This window comes from Lynx rufus, unplaced genomic scaffold, assembly GCF_022079265.1.
Source record: "Lynx rufus isolate CCGP_SWC_20201006 ecotype Redwood Valley unplaced genomic scaffold, mLynRuf1.p SCAF_17, whole genome shotgun sequence".
Lineage (NCBI taxonomy): Eukaryota > Metazoa > Chordata > Mammalia > Carnivora > Felidae > Lynx > Lynx rufus.
This window is the reverse complement of record NW_025814831.1, coordinates 45,550,206-45,574,187: the sequence shown is the minus strand read 5'-3', so window position 1 is coordinate 45,574,187 and position 23,982 is coordinate 45,550,206.

The window sequence follows — 23,982 nt, the reverse complement described above, 5'->3', positions numbered from 1 at the left end:
TACAGTAGTTCTAATCTTAAATTTTTGGAGAATCTCCATACCATTTTCCATGGTGACTGTACCAATTTACAATTCCACATACAATCTGCAAGGGTTTCTTTTTCTCTAGATCTTCTCCAACACTAGTTATTTCTTGTCTTTTTGATAATAGCCATTCTAATGGGTGCAAGATGATATTTCATTGTGGTTTTGATTTGCATTTCCCTAATAATTAGTGATATTGAACATCTCTTCATGTTCTTGTTGGACATCTCTATGTCTTATTTTTTTCTTTTCTTTTTTGTTTTGTCCCCTGTCCCCCCACCCGGCCCACCTGCAGCACAGTTACCTCTCTTGTATGTCTTCTTTGGAAAAATATCTATTTCAGACTTCTGCCCATTTTGTGGTCAGTTGCTTGCTTTTGGTTGCTGTATTGATCCACTTTGATGGTTACTATTCCTCTACACTGAAAATTACTCGGTAGTTTTAATTTCATGAAGCGTTAATAATTCTAAGATTTTTGCCTATTAAGTGGTTAATTATTTCTACATCATTACTAAAGTACACTTAGAGAGCTAAGTAAAAATGCAGCCAACAGAGAGAGGGCATGAAATGATGTAACGTTAACATTTCAACACATGAAAAAATGCTCACCATCACTGTCATTAGGGAAGTACAAATTAAAACCACAAGGAAATACAACTAAACACCTACTAGAATGACTAAAATCAGGAAAACTGACAATACCAAGTGCTGATAAGAAGTGGAGGAATTGGAACTCTCACATACTGCTGGTGGGAATGTGAAATGGTACAACCACTTTGGAAGTAATTTGACCGTTTCTTATAAACTTGAACATCTATTAAGATTTGACTCAGCAATCCCACTTTTAGGTATTTACCCAAGAAAAATGAAAACCTATGTTCCCACAAAACCCTTCATGCAAATATTTATAGCAGCTTTAGTTTTAATTGTCCCAAACTGGAAATGACCTAAATGTCCTCGAATGGGCAACTGAATAGATAATTTGTGGCATAACCATGTGTCAAAGGTTGAATAATGGCACCCCTCAGGATATCCATGTCCTAAAATGTGGACCTTCTGAATGTTACCTTACATAGCAAAAAGAGAACTGCAGATGTGATTAAGTGTCTTGAGATGGGGGGATTCAGTGTATTCTCGTAAGAGAGAGGCGAAAGGAGATTTGACTCCAGATAGACCTAAGAAAAGGTACTGCAACCACAAAACCAGAGACTGGAGTGATGTGGCCATAAACCACGGATTGCTAGAAGCCACCTGGGGCTGGAAGAGGCCAGGCAAGTCTTCTTCCCTGAAGCCTCCAAAGGTCCTGCCTCCCCCTTGACTTAAGCCCAGGGATACTGATTTCAGACTTGTGGACTCCAGAGATATGGGAGAGTACATTTGTTTGCTTTAAGCCACCAAGTCCATGGTAATTTGTTACAGCAGCCACAGGAAAAGAATACCCACACAATGGAATACCACACAAAGGAGTGAACTATTGATATACACAACGTGAATAACTTTCAAATGCATTGTGCTTAGTGAAAGAAACCACTCAACAGGCTATAAGATGTCATTTATATAATGATCTTGAAAAGGCAAAACTATAAGGACTGAGAACAGATCAGTAGTTGTTAGGGGTTGGGAGGGGTTGATCGCAAAGACGCAGCATGAAGTAGTTTTTTGGGATTATGGAACCACTCTGAATGTTAACTGTGGTGGTTATGCACTCTATTTGTCAAAATTCATAGACCTGTACAACAAAGAGAATAAATATTACTGTGTGTAAATTTTAAAATAAAATTTAAAAAAGAACCAAGATTTAGCAGCTAGGAAAAATGTCAAAGCATTGATTTTAAAGATCACATAACACAAGTTCCTGCCCTAAGAGGCATTGGTTTTCAGCTCAGACCTCAATCAGAAAGTTTCTCTTTTCACTAAAGGAAAGTTAACCCTTTGATGGCTGGTAATATGAGAGCATATTCTTCAGGTGACTGAAGAGAGAAGGCAGAGAAGTCATTCTAGAGGGAAGAGAAATCTCCTTGGCCAGGAGAACGGAGAGAAGCATCATTCTTAGGGCATTTGGTAACAGAGGTCTGCATTTGTACAGAGTATTGGAGGAAACAAACTTCTTCAAGAACTGTCCTTAAGGTGAATTTTAAATAACCACATAAAAGAAAGACTGAGTCTTCATGCAAAAGACCAAAAATAGGAGAAAGTGACACCGTACTATTGACCTGAGTAGGACAAGACAGATAAGGCACGGTAGAGTTGGGGCAGCACAAATGAAAGTCGGACCAGAGCAGATTCTCTTCAGTGGTGTGACCCTTGAGAAGGGTTTCCACTCAGAGGGGAACTGGGTGTTTGTGGTCAAGCTCCTCCTCACAACACTGGTAAGGTGTGTGAAGATAGTGTTCTCATTCCTGAGCTGGTACTATCACTGGCAACAGTTTTTCCCTTGCTTTCACAAAGTTTAAAGTTGATGTTCCCAGGGCACCTGGGTGGCTCAGTTGGTTGAGTGTCTGACTTCAGCTCAGGTCATGATCTCATGGTTCATGGGTTCGAGCCCAACGTCAGGCTCTGTGCTGACAGCTCAGAGCCTGGAGCCTGCTTTGGATTCCGAGTCTCCCTCTGTCTTTGTTCCTCCCCTGCTCATGCTCCGACTCTCTCTGTCTCTCAAAAATAAATAAACATTAAAAAATAAAAAAAATAAAGTTGCTGTTCCCTTTGAGGTATTGTTGCCATACAGAGTTACTAATAAGAAGCAAGAAAATGTGGGAGGATGTTTACTAAAAATAATAGTGTAACACTGTAAATAATCCTCCTCTGGCTTGTGGAGTGCAGAAACTTAAGCTGTATAAAATGCAGAGTCTTGTTATTCAGTCAATGAAATGACTGTAGGGTGGTGGACAGGTTTAGGGGCATAACTGTGCTATCCTGGTCCCTGCTGGAGTTTGATATTAACTGGTGGCAGTTTATTGACATTGCTGGAGACAGTTCTGGGGCCTGTGGTTGGCTGAGTCTTCTGGGACAGCAGCAAAGGTTCCAGGAATCTCTGTTAGTTGGCACTTATCTTGATGGCCTGCTCTAGAGAGATTGAGCCAAGAATATACTGTACACCCAGGGACTTGCTTTCAACCTCTGTGCTTAAGGCTGGAATTGTCTGCCATTTCCCTGCCTGACCTATCCCTCATTTCCATATTTCTCTGCAGAAGATAAGAATTTTAACTGACCTCCATTTCAGAAACAGAGTTGGAAGGATTATGGAAGCCAATTGACAATTGCATCGTTTGAATTAATCTCATTGCAGGATGTGCTATCACTGTTTTGTTTTGTCTTGTTTTATAGTAAATGGGATTAATTCGTTGTTTTGGACAGCAACTAGAAAGCTGGCCAATTATCTACTAAGCCAGCCCTAGTTGGTGAAGAAAAAAATGTTATTATCTTGAAATATGGTGAACCTAAGCCTGTTTACTTTCAAATCTATTACTTATTCTTCTGCTCTGCAGGCCTACTTCCTAGGCCCTTATATCAATTTAGCTGAGTTTTAGCCGAGTTTGGCCACTGGGAGGAAAAATAATGATGCTCCAAAGATGTCCATTTCCTAATCCCCAGAACCTGTGAAAATGTTAAATGAGACATGGCAAAAGGGACTCTGTAGATATGATTAAGTTTATGGACCTGAGATGGGGAGATTGTCCTGATTACCCAAAGGGATTCGCTCTAATCACAGAAGCCCTTAAAAAGAGAACATTTCCAGGTATGTCTTGGTGGCTCAGTTGGTTAAGCATCTGACTCTTGATCTGAGTCATGAGATTAAGCTCCGCAATGGGCTCCGTGTTGGGCTCTGTGTTGAGCTCCGCGTTGGGCTCAAAGCACTACTTAAAATAAAGAGAACGTTTTCTTATTGGGAACAGGAGAAATGAGTCAGAAGGGGAAGTCTGAGAGGTTGAAACACGAGAAAGACTTGATCCGCCATTGCTGGCTTCGAAGATAGAGGCAGGGGGCCATGAGACATGGAGGCAGCCATGTTGAGAATCATCCCTGTTTGACACTCAGCAAGGACACAAGGACATCAATCCTACATCCACATGGAATTGAATTCTGCCAACAATCTCAGTGAGCTTGGAAGCAGATTCGTCTTCAGAACTCCTGCAATCAACTGCAGTCCTGCTGACCCCACGATTTTGGCCTGGTGAGATTCTAAACACAAGACTCTTACTTGGACTTCTGACCTACAGAACTGGAGCCCCTAGTTTCTATAATATCAGTTCTTCCTACTGTCCCTCCAGCCTGAGAATCCTCAGACCTTCCTACTGTTGCAAATACCTGGGGTAACTTATATTTCCTGGTGGTCTTCTTGACCTCTTCTATCTCCTATGTTTCCATTCACCGTAGTAAGTTCCATCTGCTTTAAATACTTAACTGGTTTCAGTTTCCTAGTTCGAGTCTGTATGATAAATAAAGAATAATTCAGCTTTTTCGTAGTGATTGGAAGGGAGGATACAATCATCTATTCATTCTTCAACAAACATGCATTGAGGGTCTATACTATGTATCAGTGATGAACAGGGAAGACAAAGTCCTTGATTTCCAAGAACTTTACACTGCAGATAGGCAGAAAGAATTTTAATTAGTAATGAAAGTAAAGCATTAGTATTATGATAAAAACAAGTATCTATAAGAACATAAAATGAGCGTTCTTAAACTGCTCTAGGAACTAGGGAAGAACTCTGTAAAGAAGAAATATTTAATGAGAAGGTTGCATACGGTTATCCAGATAGTGTAGTCAATAAAGTTGGCAGGGATATTTGCTGGAGAACAGGAGCAAAATAGCCCCATTTTATTCTGCTGGAAATTTAATCAACAAAAAAACCATACTGGAACTAATAAGCAATTACAGCAAAGTGGCAGGGTACAAAGTTAATATATAAAAGTCAGTTACTTTCTTATATATGAGCAATGAACAATATAATTTGGAAAATAAGATATGTTATCTCTTACATGAGCACCCCCCAAAATGAAATACTCAGGGATAACTGTAACAAAATATGTATAAGGTATTTATGAGGAAAACTATAAAACTGATGAAAAATATCAAACAAGAGCTAAATAAGATATTTAATGTACATGGATAGGAAAAGTTGATATTGTCGAGGGGTCAGTTCTTCCCAACTTGATCTACAGATTCACTGCAACTCCAATAAAAATCACAGCAAATTATTCATGGATACAGACAAGCTAATTGTAAAGTTTATATGCAGAGACAAAAGACCTGGAACAGCCAACACCATGTTGAAAGAGAACAAAATTGGAGGATTGACACTATCCAACTTCAAGACTTATGATAAAGCTATAGTAATATGACAGTGTGTGTTGGTAAAAGAATAGACAAATAAATGAGTGGAACAGAATAGGGAGCCCAATAATAGGCCCACATAAATATCATCAACTGATATTTGCCAAAGGAGCAGGGGCAATACAATGGAGCAAAGATAGTCTTTTCAACAAATGGTGCTAGAACAACTAGACATCTACATGCAAAAGAAATTAATCTAGACACAGACCTTATATCCTTTACGAAAATTAACACAAAATGGATCCAGACCTAAATGTAAACTGCAGAGTTCTGAAACTCCTGCAAAATAATATAGGAAGAAGCCTAAATGATTTCAGGTGATAATATTTTTTAGATACAACACCAAAGGGGTGATCCATGAAGGAAATAACTGATAAGCTGGACTTCATTAAAATCAAAAACTTCTGCTCAGTATAAGACTCCGGCAAGAGAATAAGAAAACAAGCTGCAAACTAGGAGAAAATATTTCAAAAGATACATCAACAAAGGACTGTTATTCAAACTATACAAAGAGCTGTTAAAACTCAACAAGAAAACAAGCAACCCAATTTAAAAATGGGCAATAGATCTTAACAGACACCTCACCAAAAAAGATGTACAGATGATAACAGCATATGAAAAGATGTTCAACATTGTACATCATTACAGAATTACAAATTGAAACAAGATAGGAATACATACCTATCAGAATGGCCCAAATCCAAAACACTGACCACACTAACTGGTGGTGTGGAGCAATGGGAACTCTCATTTATTGGTGGTAGGAATGCAAAATAATACGGACCCTCTGGGAGACAGGTTGGCAGTTTCTTACAAAACTAAACATTCTCTTATGATCCAACAATCACATGCCTTGGTATTCACCCAACTTAATTGAAAACTTATGTCTAGACAAAAACCTGCACATGGGTGTTTATAGAAGCTTTATTCATAATTGCCCAAACTTGGAAGCAACCAACATAGATAAACTGTACATACAGACAATGGGATATTATTCAGTGCTGAAAAGAAATGAACTATCAAGCCATGAAGAGTCATGGAGGAGAATTAAATATGTGTTACTGAGTGAAAGAAGCCACTCTGAAAAGGCTACACATTGTGTGATTCCAACTATATGACATTCTGGAAAAGACAAAACTATGGAGACAATAAAATGATTAATGGTCTCTAGGGGTTAGGGGGGAGGGAAGAATAAATAGGTCAAACACAGAGGATTTTCAGGGCAGTGAAACTATTCTGTATATCACAATGGTAGATACATTTGTCAAAACCCATAAAATGCACAACACCAAGACTGAATATAATGTAGACTAATGTAAACTATATAAACTTTGAGTAATAATGACGTGTCAATGTAGGTTCATCAACTGTAAAAAATGTACCACTGTGGTAAGGATTGTTAGAGTAGGGGAGTTTGTGCATGTGGGGGAGGCAGGGGGTAAATGAGAATTCTCTGTACTTTTGCTCAATTTGGTGTGAACCTAAATAAAACTGCTCTAAAAATTTCAGTTTATTAATTTAAAGATCCTATATACTATTTTAGGGGCACCTGGGTGACTTAGTTGGTTGAGCATCTGACTCTTGATTTCAGCTCAGGTTGTGATCCCAGGGTTGTGGGATTGAGCCCCAAATTGGGCTGCTTACTGTGTGTGGAGGCTGCTTAAGATCTTCTCTCTCTCTCTCTCTTTCTCTCTCTCTCCCTCCTTCTCCCCCTTTCCCCACTTATCTTCTCTCTCTCAAATAAAGTAAAATAAAAAAGATCCTATATGCTGTTTTAGTGAAGAGCCAGAATGAGTACCATCTTTAACAATTAGCTTTCTTGGCCAGTCTACCTAGCTCTCAGAGAAATTCTTTCTGGAACCACACTGGTGTTTGACCTTGTTTGACTTGGATACCAGATCAGATGTTTTAAGTGGCATTTTTTCATACATTCTGGAGAAATGCATAGAATGAAAAATGCTTTATTTTTTTTTGCGCTAAATCAAATAAATAATGTACCCAACAGGTACCCTTACCAATTTAACACAGAAATGTTAATCCAATGACTCAACTTCTTGAATTTATTGTGAGAAAATAATCATATAAAGAAGTTCAACACTGCATTGCTTGGAATAGTAAAAATAAGATACAATTTAAATGTTTACCAGTAGGGAATCAGTTATATAAAACAAAGTGTATATATACTATTTAATAATGAAAAACATTGATGCACACCTATATTTATTAACAAGAAAAGATGCCCACAGCATTTATTGCAAGAAAATAGCAGGTTATAAAACCATACTCATATCTGCGTGTATTCACATGCCAGTGGTAGGTTTGGAGTGAATGCCAGTTACCAATTTATTGCTTTTCAACCTCAAATTCAAACTTTATTCCACATTCTGCAAAAATGGAGATGGGTCCTTATATATTTTCCCTTTGCCAGTTGACACATGTTAAATTTGACCAGTACAGGGAGTTTTCATAGTAGACACAAGATATTTTCCCTCCTTGTTCCAGAAACTTTCCCCAACAGACCTACCCTACTCTTCCAGTGGTTTTGCAACAGAATGGTTCTGGTAAGACACCTCCCATTAGTAGTTCTCCCTAGCACCCTAGGGAGCGGATTTTGAGCAAGTTTGGACCACACAGTAGCACAGTGAATTCCCTGCCAACCCATGGCCACACCCTCTCTGACAGATCTTCTCAGCTCTTGGTGGGGAGGGTCCTTGGGCCTTCTTAGACCTAGAGGTTGTGGCTGCCCCTCATATCTGTACCGCTTATATTCTTTACAGCTCTCTTCATTTCTTACTAGATGACTCCTTGTTACTCCAGTCTTCTGCCATAGTTAATAATTCTTTATATTAAACTTGCCCTGCTCAAAACAAAACAAAACAAAAACAAAAAAAAATCCTAGATAAAATTACCTATAACCCTATTCTCCCTCTGATAACTACCATTTACATATTGATGTATACACTCTAAACCTCTTTTCTTCTATGAATGTGTGTGCATGTATTGTATATGCATATGTAGAACACATATCTGTGTCCATATATAATTTTTAAAACAAAAGGTAAACCACGTTGTATGGGTTATTTTGTGAGCTCTGGATCAATATTTACAATGGTTCCATAGCACTTCATTTGGTATACATACCTTAAATTGTTCAACTTTCCCCCTAGTCTTCTGGGACATTTAGGCTCCTTTCAATCTTACGTTATTGTGAACAGTGCTGTAATGAACATCTTTATGCCAGATTATCTCATTTATTCCACTAGATCCACTTTCTACTCTTCCCCATCTGCTCTCCTTTAGGGAGAACATTCACTGGTTCCTTTGCCCTCTGGCTTCCAGTCAGGTTCAGCCAAACACAGAGTTCTTTCAAGAGACTGGAGAAAAGGCCAAGAGTGAGATCAGGGTATTAGTCCCTGGCTCCTTCCTTGTGAGGTCTCCTAGAGCTGGCTGTGCTCCTCAACTGAAGGAGACATTCTCAAGGTGGCCAATTCTCTCTTCCCAGTTCTCAGAACCAGTCCTTCCCTTGTCCTTTTCCTCTGGGCCTAGGGACAGTGACAGTTCTGCCCCTCCACAAGCCCTGGGTACCTGCACCATCACCTGTGCTTTTCCTACAGCTCCTCCATTTCTTTGTAAATCAATCCCACTTGAATTATCCTAGTTTGAGTGTGCCAGTTGTTCTCTTACACAATCTTTAAACCTATATCTTTTTGTATGTCTTTAATTATATTCTTCAAGTAAATTCCTACATGGAGAATTTGCTGGGACATTGCATGTACCTGTTTTTGTTGTGTGTGTGTGTGTCTGCAAAAACTTTATTGTTTCCATTTGGTCCACAGCTTGGGAGAGAGCTCCAGGGTGGTTAAAAAGCTGCCTAGTGGCTGCAGGGAGAGGCTCTGGCACAAGCCCTGGCACCTGGGGGATGCCTGAAGGGCCTCTCAAAGGCTGCTGGTCTTCAGAGGCTCCTAGTTGTGCTTGAAGGTGAGCCTTTGGAAGAGATCTTCATCCAGCACAGCCTAGAGGCAGTCAGCCTGTGGAGGTGAATCAGGTGGTCCCCATCTTCTTGATGTGCTTCACCTCCTTATCTAGGAAGTGGTTTTTCAGGAAGTCACAAAGATGGGGGTCTGCGTGGGCAGAATCCAAGATATGCAGATCCAAAAGGGCCTAGTTCAGGTTCTTCTCCAGAACCAGGGCAGCTTCCATGCCATCCAGGGTTTTACCCTACTCATCTTGGGACAGTTTCTGTACCTTCTGGAAGAGAGGACATGGTTGCCATGCTGGTTTGGCATCTTCGAGAGAAGTTCAGTGCGCTCAACCCTTCTCAGCCAACCCAAAGACAAAGGGGCCCATGCCCTCCAGAGCCACATCACGGTGCTCAAAACAGAAGCCCAGAGAGAGGTAGGTGTAGGAGGTATTCAGATGCATGTTGACCAGGCGGCTGACAGTGGCATCCACCTGGATGGAATAATTCTGATGAATCTGGGAGTTCATGATTGATCTGTAATAAAGAGCTAAGCTCAAAATAGGATGTTGTCTGGTTCTGGAGGTAGAGGGTGGCTAAGAAGATGGCTCTGATAAGGTTCTGACTGGAAAAAAAGGTTGGTTGGTGGTCGGGCGCTGGTAGAAGAGGCATCCCTGGGTTTGTTCTGTCCAAACACCGTTGAAGTAAGAGACAGATCAGCAGGACCACTGGACATACTGCCTGAGTAAAACTATTTTTAAGATGTGTGGAACATGTTCTGGAGTTCATTTTAAGTGGAATGTTAATACTCTTGGTGATGTAGAGAGTCACCCTCTAAAAAATACGTAATCTAAACTCTGGATCCAACCAGATAAGAATATACGTAAAGAATTAATAAGGATAAATAACGTTGGCAAGGAATATAGACCATCATTTACCCTGGTCCCTGAGAAGTTCTAGAGACCCCAAATCTTAGCAAACCCATTTTGTGAAGGAGCATTACTAGGATCCAGCTAGAAAGTGAATTAAAGTAAGATAATCCAATCAGTTGATGTTGGTTTATTAAATAGAATAAATAGGCCTTCCACATGTTGTTATCTGGGCTTCTGAGATCTCACTCATCAAATTTCTAACACAGGTAGCCCAGATTTGTATTCATGTTTCAATTTGAGGCCCAATTCTCATGATGATGATTTCTTATACCTGAGTTTTTCCAAGATAAACAATTTAAAACAGGTGTGGCAGATACGACTGTTTTACAAACTCAGGAAGCACAAGAAATATTGCACCTTCTACAGGATGAACCATATGAAACTGATGTGTTTTAGGTTAAAAATTATCAAATATCAGCAATTTCATATGCTTTACCCTAATACTTTTCTCTAAATCAATTTAATTCTATTTTGCACCTTCAGCTTGCCATATTGGCTGAAAAGATAACCTTAGCAGTTTGCAGCGTTCCTTTATACCTCCCTCTTTATCTGCTCCTGTCCTCTCTCCAACCTCCTCTCCTGCTTGAGAATATTTCAGAGTTTCTGGGTGAATGGGGAAGTGGGGAGAGGGGGAGAGTATCTGTTGGAGTAGATGCCCTTCTCTGTGTGCCTAGGCTATTCTTGGAGCATGGGAATCAAAAGAAGCTACCTAGGGATTTGTCTTCCTAGGCACGCTGGTCAGCAGTTTCTTCTCTAAGGTCTTATTGTTTCCATAGTTGCACAGCTGTGAGTACAAAGGGGTTTCTAGATGACCATGCCAAGGCTTGCCACAAAGGAAATGGATCACTGTCCACAGTACCTGGAACATCATAGGTACTCAGTACATATTGATTGAAGGAATAAATAAATGATCTGAAGTTGTCAACCTAAGCATACTAAGCAGAGTGAGCAGAAAAATAGCAATAACAAACACACAAAACTCTTACGGTGACAGGCATTGTTCTAACTGCTTTATATAATTAACTTATTCAGTTCTTGCAATGACCCTAAGACTTAGGTAACAGCAGAACTAAAGGATCTTCTCAAGCTTGTGGCAGCCCAAGCATGGAATCTAGGATGCTTTTCTAACTTTGTAGACAAGGAGATAGGTCTTCAGTGTGCTGGGTATTTCATTTAGCTTCAACACAGATTTTTGCCAGTGACATTTATCTATGATAGTTAAGATCACTAACAAATCCCAGGCAACATTCTGGCTTGCAGCAGCCCACTGGCATCCCCGTCTGGCACACTTTGCAGGACTGGTCATGTGAGAGAGATAGCTAACAGCGACAATTGCTAGGTGATGAATGGCTAGAAGTAGGGCAGCTCGAAGCATGACAGGGACAAGGAATGCAATCAGGAAATGCTGACCTGGAACTTGGAGTGGGTTAAGTTGAGCTGTGATGGACGGAAGGCAGCAGCTGCACGTACAGCATGTTGGCACACACAAGTCTGAGAAGCACTGCTTAATTTGAATTGAAACAGGCGGCTTGAGAGGCAAGCAATGACTAGAGCCACAAACCAAAATACAAACCTTTCACTAATCTTTCCAACCATACCCACACTCTTGGGTAGTATTGTTTAGCATCATTCTTCAATCTGATGAAGATAAACAAACAGATACACAAACAAAAAAACCAAAAACGTGATACAAGGTTATGGGCCCCGGGGCCATGCACTATGAGACTTCTGAAGGGGAAACAGGCAGAAGAGGCTCTGAACTGAGATCTAATGGGCACATTGGAGCTGATCTCCAAACAAAGGTTTCTGTTTAATTTTAGGAATGGCAGTTCTAGAATGCTCTGATGTGCTTGTGTGCACAAGAGAAAAATATGGTTGGTTCCCTTTTTTTCACATCTCAAAGTCAAGGACTTCCTCTATTATTTTTCCCCTTCCCCATTGTGGTCATACTTCTTGTATCTTAGCCTAGGTCAGAGATCTGGGGCCACTGGGTGCCAGGAGACTCCACCCAGTAGCAACAGGACCCTGACCAGTCAGTGCTATGTTGGGTCCATGCTGTGTGGGCTCCACGTTGTTCTGGATGCACTTGCACCACTTACAAGAAGACACTTCATGTGTCCGTGACTATTGAGGCCTTGAATGAGACTTAAAATGGATGTTTAAAAATTAACTCCCTTTTAGGTACCTTGGTGGCTCAATTGGTTAAGTGTCTGACTCTTGATCTTGGCTCAGGTCATGATCTCAATGGTTTGTGAGATTGAGCCCTGGGTTGGGCTCTGCACTGACAGTGTGGAGCCTGCTTGGGATTCTCTTTCTTCCTGTTTCTCTGCTCCTCCCCTGCTCATGTACTCTCTCTCTCAAAAAATGAAACAAAATAAAAACGTAAAAAAAAAAAATTAACCCGCTTTTAGACACATGATTTGCAAATATTTTCTCCTATTCTGTAGGTTTTCTCTTCAGTCTGTTGATTGCTTCCTTTGCTGTACAGAAACTTTTCAGTTTGATGTAGTCCGACTTATTTACTTCTTCTTTTGTTGCCTGTGTTTTTGGAATGATACCAAGAAATCATTACCAAGACCAATGTCAAGGAGCTTTTCCTCTATACTTTTTGGAGAAGTTTTACAGTTTTAGGTCTTAAATGTAAGTCTTTAACCCATTTTGAGTTGAATTTTGTGTATGCTGTAAGGTAGGGGTCCAATTTCATTTTTTTTTTTTTTTGCATGTGGATATCCAATTTTCCTAGCACTATTTATTGAAGAGATTGCCTTTATTGTGTATTCTTTGCACTCTTGTCAAAAATCAATTGACTATAAATGTGTGGGTTTGTCTCTGTGTGGGAATGTCTCTATTCCATTCCATTGGTCTATCTATCTGTCTATACCAATACTATATTGTTTTATTACTGTAGCTTTCCAATATATTTTGAAATCAGAAAGTGTTAATGTCTTCATCTTTGTTCTTCTTTATCAAGATTGCTTTAGCTATTTTGGGTCTTTTGTGGTTCCCTATGAATTTTAGGATTGTTTTCTGTATTTCAGTAAAAAATATCATTGAAATTTTGATGGGGATAGCATTGACTCTGTACATCTCTTTGGGTAGTACAAACATTTTTAAAATATGAAGGCTTCTGACCATACAACTCAACAGCAGAAAAAAACCCACAAATAATCTAATTTGAAAATGCACAGTGGTGCCTGGGTGGCTCAGTGATTAAGCGTCCGACTTCGGCTCCGGTCATGATCTCACAGTTCGTGAGTTCGAGCCTTGTGTCGGGCTCTGTACTGACAGCTCAGAGCCTGGAGCCTGCTTCAGATTCTGTGTCTCCCTGTCTCTCTGCCCCTCCCCCTCTCACAATCTGTCTCTTTCTCTCTTAAAAATAAATAAACATTAAAAAAAATGCACAATGGACTTAAACAGACATTTCTCCAAAGAAGATCTACAAATGGCCAACAGGTATATGAAAAGATGCTTTGGGTGCCTGGGTGACTCAGTTGGTAGAGCATTTGACTCTTGATCTCAGGGTCGTGAGTTCAAGCCCCATGTTGTGAGTAGAACTTACTTAAAAGAAGTATGCTTAACATCGTTAATTATTAGTAAAATGCAAATCAAAACTACAAGGAGATACCACTTCACACCCAGTAGAATAGCTATAATAAAATAGTATGTCTGCCTTTTTCTTTTAGAGTTGTAGGAGTTCTTTACTTATCCCAGATACAAGTACTTTGTTGGATATGGGTACTGCAAATTTTTCTCCCAGCTCTACCCTGCATTTCACTCTTACTAAAATAAGTTCTTAATTTTAATTAAGCATACTTTTTGTTCTTTTGTTTTATGCTTACGCTTTTTTCTACCTCAAGATTATGAAGATATTCTCCTATGTTTTCTTCTAAAAGCATTATCTTACTTTTCATAGTTAAGGCTACAACCCATTTCAAATTAATTTTTGTGTGTCTAATGTGAAATAGGCATCACGTTTTCCTTGTCTAATTGATCCACTACTGTTTACTGAAAGGACAGAATGCATAAAACTTAAACTATGGATATTATGTGAGGGATGGAAGGCAGTGGTATTCTAACATGAGAGATTGGGAGGCAGTGCCACAAAGAACAATACATGTAGGAGGAAGGAGTAAATCGGTCTGTTTGAGGTGGATATCTAACTTTAACATCCATAGTATTACCTATTAAAAATATTGATTCCTGGGTATGCCCTGACTCCTGCCCCTCTCCCCATTCAGATCAGGAGGTCTGATGTAGATCACAAGTAACTTGTGAACTGCACTCTGAGAAATGCTGGTAAAGATATGCAGGAGCTGTATGTCTCTTTTCCAGATCATGCTGATATAATTACTTTATAAACTTTGTGGACTCGTGTCAATTTATAATACATTCCATTATACAGAAGTCAGACTCACAAATCTATTTGAGATAAGCTTTCGTCTACATTGGACTCCCTGTAAACCTGCCGTGAGACAATGGCCTTAGATTCTTAGAAGCCCCGTTGTCGAAACAGAGAAAGTCTGCAGAATACACTCTAAAATCCTTAGAAGGCCTTCTGTCTGTCTGCAAGGATCTATGAGGCACCGCCTTAAAGTTCCCTGACTTTTAAAGGATCTTATAGCTCTAATCTAGATTTGGTTTCTGCTTTGGAGCCCTTTGAGAATTGTTTGCCGCTTACAGTACAATCCCACAACTTGATGAGACAAGATTAACTACAGGATTTATGAGAAGAAACCAGAAAAAAAGTTGGGAGATCATCCAAATCTGATGCTGTTGTGTAATGCATCAGCTGTTGATTTAAACTCTTCTTAATAAAAACATTTTTTTTCTTTCAGAGATATCTGTTATTTTTCTTTCCCCAATATTAAATAACTTCTGACAAAAGTATTTATAGAACTTCGTCGGGTATTAATGCTTGGATCGGGGCTTTTTGCTCATCTTGACATTGCATCCTCTACTGTCAGGCTAGGAGCTGAAAGGAGTTTAGTAATGTTGACCCCCTACTCTTGTAATCTTGGTTTCTTTTCAATCTCCTGGACCAGTGGGAGTTCAGATATCCCATAATAGTCCCAATGCACTCAACAGGAGGAAATAAAAGAATGAATTTTAAAGTCAAAGGAGGCGGGGCGCCTGGGTGGCGCAGTCGGTTGAGCGGCCGACTTCAGCCAGGTCACGATCTCGCGGTCTGTGAGTTCGAGCCCCGCGTCAGGCTCTGGGCTGATGGCTCCGAGCCTGGAGCCTGTTTCCGATTCTGTGTCTCCCTCTCTCTCTGCCCCTCCCCCGTTCATGCTCTGTCTCTCTCTGTCCCACAAATAAATAAACGTTGAAAAAAAAAATTAAAAAAAAAAAAGAATAAAGTCAAAGGAGGAAAAAAATGGTTAAAAAAATCTTTCTTTGGGGGCGCCTGGGTGCGCAGTCGGTTAAGCGTCCGACTTCAGCCAGGTCACGATCTCGCGGTCCGTGAGTTCGAGCCCCGCGTCAGGCTCTGGGCTGATGGCTCAGAGCCTGGAGCCTGTTTCCGATTCTGTGTCTCCCTCTCTCTCTGGCCCTCCTCCGTTCATGCTCTGTCTCTCTCTGTCCCAAAAATAAAATAAACGTTGAAAAAAAATTTTTTTTAAATAAAAAAGAATCTTTCTTTGTCTTTTAGCTGACAATAGAAATCTTTTTCTCCTGGCAATTTCCCAGCAGGTGGATGCTGATAAGCCCTGGCATGAGTTTTGAAGCATGGCAAATATTTCTTGGTTGGTGTGTAAATTCACAGTCATTGTTTCTGCAAGTTCTGCTCTTCCTTATTATAGTCATCGGAAAGTTAGAACTGATTCATAAGAACATAATACAAAACTAACGATCTACCCTGTTATTTGGTTGAGAGTGGCACCAAGGGAGATTTTGTGGGAAGGTATTATTTTACCTTAGTTGTTGCTGACCTGAAATGAAATAAATCTTAGTCTTGAGTTCTTCTCTGTGATCGGTGCTGTAAACCATGTCCATCTGCAAACTGATCTTTTGACAATCACTGATGTCATTACCCAGACACAATAGAAAATGAGACTGATGTTCAATATTTACAAGACCAGGGTCCCTCATCAACAAGCCCTCATTGAGTAGTGATTTTTGATGAGATGCTAACAAACACTGAGCTTTTTCTAGTTTTTGAAAGTGAGGGCTCACAATCATTATACAGGCAAAAAATAAATTACTCACTGGATTAAATGTACAAGTTGTAATTTTTTGTCAGTTAAGGAAATGAATGCTTAATGAGCATGACAAATCATAAACTGAAACAAAAATAAAGAAGTTTAAATAACAGAGCACTGTAAGTGAACATGAAATGTTGGGTTTGGATGAGATGATTTCTATGGTTTCTTTCATACCTTTTTTTTTTAATGTGTATTTATTTTTGTGAGAGAGAAAGGCAGAGACAGAATGTGAGGGGGAGGGGCAGAGAGAGAAGGAGACACAGAATCTGAAGCAAGCTCCAGGCTCAGAACTGTCAGCACAGAGCCTGATGCGGGGCTTGAACTCATGAACCATGAGACCATGACCTGAACTAAAGTCTATGCTTTCCATAGCGCTGGAAAAATTAGATTAATGAGAATTCACAAAAAGGATAATGATCAAAGTATTACATCCATGCCCTAGAAAATATGGGAAAATATGAGTGAAGAGCAAACCTAAGCTGAAACGTGTGACTTCCAGGGCCTTCTCTTCAACTTGCCAAAGAAGCATCACTCTTTCCTCAAAGGCATGTAAGTCACTCAAGATAATTGTGAGAAGTGAGTGAAAGTAGGGACAAGCCAATGTAACATCAAACATTTCTCTCTGGGATACTCAATAAGTCTGGCTGTCATCAAGGATATATTTTGGGAGGGTAGTGATGGATTTAGCCTGATATAAACAAGATCCACTCTAAAGCAATTTTACTGAATGCCTTCAGTGTCTCAGGGAAGTTAGTTGGTTACCCAACTGCCCCAGTTTGCCTAAGACTGAGGGTTTTTCTGGGATGTGAGACTTTGAGTGATAAAATTGGGAAAACTTCAAGCTAATTTGTAAAAGTTGGCCACTGTAGTTATGAGAGAACTAAGCTGAGGCCAGATCCCCTGGGTGCAGATCCATCACCCCGTCAGTAGAGTATATCCCACCTCTTATTCAGTGGCTTGTGAAAACACAAAATCACCAGATGGAAGCCTCAACTTGAAGTTCAAACTGAACTATGTCCTATAACTTGGTAGAAGCCTTCCTCCTTTGTGAGTTAAGACCTCTAGACCTGAAGAGATCAGAAGCAAAACTTTGTTAAGTAAATGATTAGGTATAATAACAAGAAAGGCTACCCTCACTTCTTCCCCTTGGTTTCTACACCTATATACTCTGTGGGGTAAAGAAAGGAGCCATAAATATTGTAGTTGATTCAGAATATATATTGTATCTCTTAGAAGAAGGACCCTAATGTTGCAAGGCATTGTCTCTCATTTGTCACCAAAACAGGGTCTTTGATAGGCATTCCAATCATTCTATAATGTCGGCTTCTTGTGACAAATCCCTTGGGTCTTAGCCCATTGCCTCATTCTTTTTGCTGTGAAATGATTTCTTTTGTCAGAACAATGTTGTCTGGGATTCGGTGACAGTGAATAGGAATTCGGTAAGTACATAGGTGGTGGTGATGGCAGAAGCATTGCCTACAGGGAAGGCACATCCCTGTCTAGAATGAGTGTCTATTCCAGTGAGGACTAGTCACTGCTCCTTTGATGATGGAAGGTGTTCAATAGAATCACCTATTGGTGGCTGCTATTCCATCCATGGTATGGTGCTGTGTACCAGGGTTCAGTGTAGGTTTCTGCCAGTTGGTAGGCTGGGCACTTAGCAGTGGTAGTAGCTAGATTATTCTTGGTGAAAAGTCCACATGCTTGGACCCCTGCATAACCTCCATCCTTGCTTATCATGGCCATTTTATTCATGAGCTCATTTAAACAAATTTCAGGCTAGCTGAGGAAAGAGGTTGGTATACCCATAGTGGCTCATCTTGCTTGCCTGATTATAGAGGACCATAATCTTATGCCCTACATGAGCATTCACATGGAAAAGAAATATCCCTATGTTCTATTATTAAGTGGATATATCCACATGCCTCTTTCCTAAACCTCCTTGTTATCAGTTCTTCAGTCTTGTATCTTCTAGGTCACTAACCTCCAGCCCTTGAACCTGTGTAGCCCTAAATATATAATCATCTCTCCTTCCAGGCAAAGTGCACACCAGATATGTGGCTTGACTTTCTGCCCACTGGGAAGATTTATCCTCCCTATCATCCTTCACAGCCACCCCTGAATGGGGTTATGATTCTGTAGCAGTTGACTTTCAGCTGGTGCCCACATATTGTGTGGCTGCATCTCTAAACAAGACTCAATTTTTTGCTTCCTTGATCAAGCAGAATTTCGTATGAGACCATAGGTGTGAGTGAAGGAGAGATAGCACTAGAGGAGATAGCATATTTGTGTAACTCATTTGTGCTTTCAGTGTCTGCTCAAGCTAGGTCTTGTATAAACCATATCTTTTTGGTGATGAGCATCATTTCCCACATCTAAATTTATGGGTTGACCTAAGAGTTATCCAATTCATAATGGGCAGCTCAGGTCATCTTGTCACTTGGTGTTTCATGGACGGGTACTTGAACTCAATTAGGTCACAGTGGCATTAAGTATATACCAAAACCTGGAAGTCTGCACTATGATTCTTCTATTGAGACTTGCCAGAGGCTATATGTAGTATTCTCGTCCTATACCAATACTTCCATCATTATTGGATCTGCTGGGACATAAGGCTCAATTGGTGATAGAGTACAAAAGTCCTGGACAGAGTTATTTTTTGTTCTGGGCCCCACTCAAAGTTAGGAATCTAAATTATTCACTAAATTAGTTAGAGTGACCGACCCAAATGTGGTGTATATTGCTTTCAGAGTCCAAAGATACCCACAATGGTTACTTTTAGGTGTCAATTTGATTAAGCCACAGTATTCAGATATTTGGTCAGGCATTATTCTAGAGTATTCTGTAAAGGAGTTTTTAGGTGGAATTCACATTTAAATCAGCAGATTTTGGGTAAAGTTGATTATCCTCCATAATGTGGGTGAGCCTATATATTCACTTGAAGGTCTGAATAGAGTAAGCCTGACCCTTCTGGAAGGAAAGGAATTCTGCCAGTACTCTGCCTTGGGACTTGAACTGAAACACTGACTCTTCTCTGAGTCTTCATCCTGCCTGCCCACCTATAAGATTTTGGACTTACCAGTTTCCACAATCACATGAGTTAAAGAATCACCCATTCTTTTTTTTTTTTTTTTAAGTTTATTTATTTATTTTGAGAGAGAGAGAACACAAGTGGGAAAGGGGGAGAGAGAGAGAGAGAGAGAGAGAGAGAGAAAGAAAGAAAGAGAGAAAGAAAAAGAAAGAAAGGAAGGAAGGAAGAAAGAATCCCAAGCAGGCTCTGCACCACCAGCACGGAGCCTGACACAGGGCTCAAACCCACGAGCCATGAGATCATGACCTGAGCTGAAGTCGGATGCTTAACCAACTGAGCCACCCAGGCACCCCAAGAATCATCAATCCTTAAAATAAATCTCTCTCTCTCTCTCTAAATATATGTTACAACCTATTGGCTCTATTTCCCAAGAATGCTGACTGGTACAGATGCCTCTTACTTAGTGGTTGCAAAATACACCAACTTGGCCCTTGTTTGGGAATGAAGATTATAAGATGAAGGAGGAACTTCAAAGTGAGAAAATAAAGGGACAAGGCTGGAACCCCATGGGACAGCAACACAAAAGCAATAGAGAAGATAAACTCGAAAAGGGGCTGAGAAGGAGTTTGAGGCTATAGACAAGGAAAAGAGGAGGAAGGAGAGGCATGTGGGTAAGGTCACTGAAGTCAAGAAAAGAGAAGCATTTCCAGAATTGATCAGTGAATTAACAGTGGAGAGTTCATTGGTGACTTTGATGAGAAATGTTTCAGAACCCAGTTGTGGTTGCAGGAGCAGGTTACTGTAGTATGAGGAATAAGTGAAGGGGTAGTGAGAATACAGTCAATACAGTTAAGTTGCCTCTTAACTAACCAACCAACCAACCAACCAACCATCCAGAAACCTGGCTTTGTAAAGGATGGGGTAGATGGGGTGGTCTGGAGTCTGAACTCCCCTTCCTCCTCCATTTGAGTGGAGAAAGCCCTGAATGCATGAATGGCTGACAGAGAGGGAAAGGTTGAAGATACAGACAGAAAGCATATTGCTGATTGAGTGAGACCTCTGAGAAGGCTGGGAGGGCTGACATCCAGAGCTCTGTGTCATGAGAGTCGGCATCCAGAGGGATTATTCTACAGCCTTCACAGAATGATGATTTGTAATGGAGCTTGCAATCTGTTTACCTTGTCTCATAAATATAAAATTTCCAAAACAATATTTGGAAGTACCAAAAGGTGGCTTTTAAGAATTGTTGATTCAGATAAAAGGACATTGGTAAATTGGAGATGTGGTCAGAAATAAATGGAACAAAGCTGGGGAAGGTTAATTACAGAGCTGTCATACCATGGGAGGAAAAATACTGGGTAAGGACTGGCTGGGATCTACGAGTTATTACGAGGAGCTGAATATGAGCCAGCAAAGAGAAGTGTGGTTTAAAAAGCATTCTGGAAGACAAAACTTTTTTAAAAAAGTTTGTTCATTTTGAGAGAGAGAGAGAGAGAGAGAAAGAAACAGAGAGTGCGAGCAGGGGAGGGGCAGAAAGAGAGGGAGAGAGAGAATCTCAAGCAGGCTCCATGTTCAGCATGGAACCTACTCGGGGCTCAATCTCATGACCTCAAGATCACCACCTGAGCTGATACCAAGAGTCTGACACTTAACCAACTGGGCCACCCAGGGGTCCCTGGAGAACAAAATCTTTTAAATGCACATTTTATATTTAAACATCTAATGTGAAGTTGTGCATGTTGTAAATATTGCTGATTTGGTTTAATTTGTTGCTTCTGGTCTGACCTCACTACGTTATACTCTTGAGAATTATTTGGGTAAAAGTGGTGATGGTTTATGCTGAAATATCCAATATCTAATGTTCTCTTGCCTGACTCCTTAGGCCATGGTTCATCCATGCAACATGGCTGGTTAGGGTGAAGCTTGTAGGCAGTGGTGGTTAAATGGAGTTTTGTTGTTTCTTATGCAACACTAAGCAGCCTGCATGTGGCCCACATTTTTTATTTAGGTTTTACTGAATAGCTGATACTAATCACCAGATCTAAGCTATTCGGCAAATGACACTAGTCATGTGAAGACTAAAGAATAATGAATTCATCTTCTACCCTGAGCATTATTTAGGTCTCTTATTAGTAAAAGTGTAGCTTCCACTATTAAAGAGTGTCATGAAAATGTTAAGAGAGGACCCCAAAGATGAGGTGGGAACTGGAAAGTAAGACCAGATAATAACTATTTTAGAGAAAGGAGAAGAATGTGAGGGGGGATTTTTATAAACTCTTCAAGTACTTACAAAGAAACGCGACCATCACAGCAGATACAAGAAAAGGTTTAAAACCACACTGATTTTTGTCCTCACATTTTTGTTTTCTGAAAATTTTCTAGAAGAACCATATGTTTCTTTTGGATTTTTTTTCTTCAGCATTTTACTGGGGAAAAAATTCAAACACACAGAAAAGTTGGAAAACAGTGCAATATACACCTGCACGCCTACGTCTTAGACTCAACAGTTGTTGACATTTTTCCACATTTCCTTTATCCTTGTATAGTTTTGTGGAATCATTTGAAAATATGTGATAGACATTATGATTTTTACTCCTACATACTTCAACAGGTGTTTCTGAAAAAGAAAGGGATTGGACAGAGTTGTGTATTGCAATTCCATATATTATTACATTCAAGAAAATTAACAGTGGTCCCCTAATATTATCCAATACTCAGTCCATTTTCAGATAACCCCAATTTGTATCCCAAATATCTTTCATAACATTTTTTTTGATGATGGTCCAATCAAGTTTAAGTTATCACATTTCTTTGTTTGTCTCTTTAATATGTAGCAGTCTTGCCAGCTTCTTGAGTTAAGGTCAGAAAAAATAGATGCTAAAAAACAGGATGTTTTCTAAAAATTTTGCATATGTTACTTCATTTGGTATTTGTAGTCATAATTATGATTAAAATGTGAACAGATTTTTAAAAATGGAAGAAAATTTAAAATGTTACCTCTGTATTTGAGTCTATTAGGTAATAATATTTTTTCCTTTTATTTATTTATTTATTTATTTATTTATTTATTTATTTATTTATTTATATTTGCCAAGTGTGTTTTTAACAACGAATGTGCAATTAAAAATGTGTCCAATGGAACTAGAGTGTATTATGCTAAGAGAAATAAGTCAGTCAGATAAAGACAAATATCATGTGATCTCATTCCTATGTGGAATTAAAGAAACAAAACAGATGAACATAGAGAAAGAGAAGGGAAAATAAGATAAAAACAGAGAGGTAGGCAAACCATAAGAAATTCTTAAATACAGAGAATAGACTGAGGGTTGCTAGAGGGAGGAGGGAGGGAGATGGGCTAGATGGATTATGGGTATTAAGGGGGACACTTGTGATGAGCATTGGGTGTTTTTTTTAATTTTAATTTTTTAATTTTTAATTTGTGTTTATTTATTCATTTATTCATTCATTTTTAATAGGAAATTTATTGTCAAATTGGTTTCCATACAACACCCAGTGCTCATCCCAACAGGTGCCCTCCTCAATACCCCTCACCCACCCTCCCCTCCCTCCCACCCCCCATCAACCCTCAGTTTGTTCTCAGTTGTTTTTTTTTTAATGTTTTATTTATTTTTGAGACAGAGAGAGACAGAGCATGAACGGGGGAGGGTCAGAGAGAGAGGGAGACACAGAATCCGAAGCAGGCTCCAGGCTCTGAGCTGTCAGCCCAGAGCCTGACGCGGGGCTCGAACTAACAGACCGCAAGACCATGACCCAAGCCGAAGTTGGACGCTTAACTGACTGAGCCACCCAGGCGCCCCTGTTCTCAGTTTTTAAGAGTCTCTTATGTTTTGGCTCCCTCCCTCTCTAACCTTTTTTTTTTTTCCTTCCCCTCCCCCATGGTCTTCTGTTAAGTTTCTCAGGATCCACATAAGAGTGAAAACATATGATATCTGTCTTTCTCTGTATGACTTATTTCACTTAGCATAACACTCTCCAGTTCCATCCACGTTGCTACAAAAGGCTATATTTCATTCTTTCTCATTGCCATGTAGTATTCCATTGTATATATAAACCACAATTTCTTTATCCATTCATCAGTTGATGGACATTTAGGCTCTTCCCATAATTTGGCTATTGTTGAGAGTGCTGCTATAAACATTGGGGTACAAGTGCCCCTATGCATCAGCACTCCTGTATACCTTGGGTAAATTCCTAGTGGTGCTATTGCTGGGTCATAGGGTAGATCTATTTTTAATTTTTTGAGAAACCTCCACACTGTTTTCCAAGGCGGCTGCACCAGTTTGCATTCCCACCAACAGTGCAAGAGGGTTCCCATTTCTCCACATCCCCTCCAGCATCTATAGTCTCCTGATTTGTTCATTTTAGCCACTCTGACTGGCGTGAGGTGGTATCTCAGTGTGGTTTTGATTTGTATTTCCCTGGTGAGGAGTGACGTTGAGCATCTTTTCATGTGCCTGTTGGCCATCTGGATGTCTTCTTTG